A 4,276-nucleotide genomic window follows, 5' to 3' on the forward strand; every position below is an offset into this window, starting at 1 on the left:
TGCAATTTTACTTGCCTCTTCAGTCACACCCAGACTTGCTTGCTTTCTTTTAGCAAACCTAACTCCTGGCACATTCGAAATCCACACCCCAGGTTTCAATCCCCCTACCCCACCCCTTATAGTTTTGTTCTTCCTTGTGTACACTGACGGTTTCTGAAATGGAGCTAGCAAGAAGTTGAATGATGTCCTTTTAAAAGAGGGTGTGCCATAACTGGGTCACTAACTGTGTGACTAATCACAGTTGCCTGTAACCACAGTGACTGGGGCTTCAACCTGACTTGGTCATTTGTAAACCACAAAATGACCCAGCCATCTGCAGGGGCTGTCAGCTCTGAAGTATGCAGCTCTTCCCAGCCTGACCCCTCTTCACCGGGTAGGAGGAATGGGAACAGCCCTTAGCTAAGGGCCTCCCAGCATTTGCAGCCTCCAGGACCGGGCCAATCACTTCAAACCTCTTCCTCTTCAAGACTTTCAGTCTTCCCCTGCAGAGACAGTCATAGCAAGCACTTGCAACAGTTCCTAGTAACTGGTTCCACTTAGTAACACCAAGTCCAAACAAGAAAAGGAACAAGTCTACAATACATTTCTTTTGAAGGAAAAAAAGAAGAGGTAACAATAAAGAGAAAACTTCCCTCTACTTAGTATGGGGCCCTGTATTATGCCTGTCACTTATTTATTGCACCAAAATTTCGATTAGATCCACAAAGCTTTCTCCTATCACTAAAGCAATTTAAGGAATTTTCTGGCCAGTAACACTTTTGTCCAAGGGTAGAAGGTATCCTAAATTAGAAGTGCCTAAGTTAGGCCACCAAGGAACAATGCAGACCCCTCCCAGGGATCAGCTGAGACTAGAGTAACAGGGAGGTGCAATTAACCCTATTCCTTCCTGCTATCCAAGTTAGCACAGAACTGAGTGGCTAAAAAAATCACTTAGGGTCAATAGGCTATTTATAAACGAGCAGAGTGGTGGCGGTGGCAGATCTGTTCTGGCTACCATTCAGCACAAGCCCCACTTCAACTCTATGGAAATAGACTTGATTTTTTTCTCTGCTTAGTTTGGGTACAGTTAGTTCAGGTACACAATGGACTAAGCAACCTCTCAGCCCCCCATCAACCCCTCTAGTAAAACCCCAGTAGTTTTTTTGTTTGTTTGTTTGGTTGGTTGGTTTTCTTATCACATTAATCCAGTTTCTGCTTCTGTCTTGGGGGAAAAAAAAGAATTTTCTCCAAAAGGACGAACAGAAGCAACAAATGGAAAGGAAACAGACAACACTTGTGAAATCCCAAACCGGATTGGTAAGAACAACATCATAAATTATGGATCCCTTGAGCCGCCTCCGGCCTGTCACTACGTAGTCTGTCTCCATGGACATGCCCGGCTCAGGCGACACTGTTGTCCGGGAGCATGGGCCTCCCGGCCTCAGATGTCCCGCCCGGCCAGGCCCCAGCGCCCCGCGGGGCATCCAGACCTAGGGCCGCAGGGACATCTAGGCGCTCAGCCCTGAGGGAAGCGCCAGCTGCGGGGACATCGCCCTCCAGCCGGCAGAACACAGGCTCGCCATTGTTTCCAGGGACTCCCGAGGGAACACCCTGAGCTGGCCTGGGCGGTCAAGTCCCAGCGGGGCCAGGCCTGGGCAGGGAACGCGAGGGGCACCCGAGTAGGGAAGGTGCGAGTTGCGCCTGCCACCCCCACCCCCACCCCCGGGCGCGCAGGCCCGCGCTCTTCTCTGGCGACGTGGTAGGCCCGCAGGGGCAGCGTGCGACATCTGTGCGAGAGCACGGAGGCGGGAGGGGACGTCGTCACACTCAGGACGCCCATCTGGACCTACTCTCCCCCTGGTGCCAGAAGCCAGGAGGGAGAAGTCAAGGTTAAACGCTGTGGCTGGGCTGCGACCGGCTCCGCCCGCTGCCCAGCTCGGCTCGCGCGGTCTCTGTCGCTCCAGGAGCCACCACGCTGGCCACAGCGGCCCCACCTTGCCCTTTGTCTTTTCTCCAGAGCAGATGCGCTGTGACCCCTGGTAGTATTCTTAAGGTCAAGATTAAAGGAGCCTCTCCCCTGTTTAGAAACTGCAAGTCTAGTCCCCTGATGCGAACCCCACTTCTTTTTTTGTTTGGCGACAAGTCAACCATTCATTGTCAGGTGGGCAAACCCCTGAGTTCGCATTTAAATTTATTTGTGTGCCAGTTTGACTGCTGTTACACCCGTTTGGCGGCTGTAACCAGAATCACAGAAACAATGAATTACGAGATGAAAGTTACCAAAAAACTCATCCTGCTGATGATGTCTGCGGCAGGCTGTTCTTTTGGCGAACATGTAAAGGGTCTTTGTGTGTGTGTGTGTGTGTGTGTGTGTGTGTGTGTGTGTGTGAGCGCGGGGCGGGGGGGTGCGGGGAGAGNCCCGGAGAAAATTGTGGGTAGAGGAAATGTGTGTGTGTGTGTGTGTGTGTGTGTGTGGAGGGGGGTGTTTCCTGGATTTCTGTTGCAGGAAGAAACCACCGGTGGGAGGGAGGAGGGAGGAGGGAGAGGAGTTGGGGAAGGGTGAGGGAGGGGAAGAGGAGGAGAGCGAGGCCAGTGGAGGGAGGGAGCAGGGCCTCCTTAAGGCGGAGAGGGAGGGGTGGGTGGATCGGTAGGAAGCCGGGGCTTTCTTTGTTTTGTTTGTGTGGGCAGGGGCTGGGTCCTGTGAATGCGCTTAAGTGTGCACAGTGCGGTCAGCTGCCCGGCGAGGTAACAGCTGGCACCTGTGCGCGAAATGCAGCGTGCATTAGCAGCATCATTATTTAGCATTAGAGCATTACAAAGATAATTAGAAAAGCAGAGGACAGAGGGAATTGAAACCCCAGAGCCCTTAGTAAACTAAGTCCCAGGTTACAAGTGTAATTTCAAGAGAGATTTGAAGGGCCTCCTCTCACAGAGCTCCCAGTCTGTGACTTTAAAAGAGAACGCCAGGGAGACAAGACAGCTGGAACCAGTGTGGGGAATTGGGGGGCGGGGAGATTGTCTTTTTCAGGACTCATCCTGCCTCAAGGGTCAAATTAGGGTCAATAGATAAGATGTCAAAGGTCACTACACTAACTTGTTTGTGTATGTGGTACTGGAGATTGAACCCAGGGATGATCTGCCACTAAGCTACATTCCCTGTCCCTTTTTAATTTTTTTATATTGAGACAGGGTCTTGTTAAATTACCCAGGCTGGCCTTGAACTTGCCATCCTCCTGCCTCAGCCTTCTGTGTAGGTGGGGGTCACAGGTGTGCACCATACAGTCCACTAACATTTTCTAATATCCAAAGCAGCTCTACCTGGAATTTAATGGGTCAAATAAAAGAGAACAGGTACTTTAGACTTCGGCTGATAATAACCTCAACAGATGACCATTGTTGAGTTTTTTGTATGCATCAGATACCATAGAAGTACTCAGTCCTCACAGCAGCCTTAAAAGTGGGGTGGGATTAGTAGGGCCATTTGATAGATGAGAAAACTGAGGCTTAGAGAGGCCTGGAAAAGTACCTCTGCCAATTTCTGTGACCTTTCACTTCTGCATTTGCTTTCTGCTCCCCACCCCCTGTGTTGGGGATCAAACCCAGGGCTTGGTGCATAAAGTACTTAGGCACTGAGCTACACCCCCAGCCCTGATCTTTGATCTAGTGAAGACTTGACCTACTCTGCCTTATATTTCCCATGGATAGCACAGGAATATTCTTTGACCCTCCTGCCTGGAGGTTGAGAGGGTGTCATGAGATGCTAAAAACTGACCAAAGAGCAAGGGAACTGAGTACATGCCTTTTGGTTTTCCCCAGCCAATAAAGACCCTTTCCTAAAGCTGGAGAATTAGGATAAATGCTATCCTTCTAAACACATCTTCTCTCTACATATATCATTTGGTCAAAATTAAATTTTGCAAAAGTAAATATTGTAAATTCTGTCCAATAAAATATTCTGAAAAAGTTCCTTTTTTAAACCAATTAATGAAAATATCTCACAAACTTCCTTAGCAAAAAGCCTGCATGCAATACATGCACTTAATTACATGACAGTAAAAAGGGGGAAAAAATTGAGAAATCCATATTTGCTTCAAATTCAAGTCCTGCCTAAGGACTCATAAGTGTGGCATCCAGGCAGCAAAGGACTCACTTCCTATCTCCTTATCTAAATTTTTTTTCCTGACATTGTAGTGACTGAATTCAGAGAGGGCATTTGATTTCAGGTATACATGCTGAATTATTTCTTCTTCTTCTTCCTCCTCCTCCTCCTCCTCCTCCTCCTCCTCTTCTTCTTCTT

The sequence above is a fragment of the Marmota marmota genome, unplaced genomic scaffold (genome assembly GCF_001458135.2).
Source record: "Marmota marmota marmota unplaced genomic scaffold, marMar, whole genome shotgun sequence".
In the NCBI taxonomy this organism is placed as follows: Eukaryota; Metazoa; Chordata; class Mammalia; order Rodentia; family Sciuridae; genus Marmota; species Marmota marmota.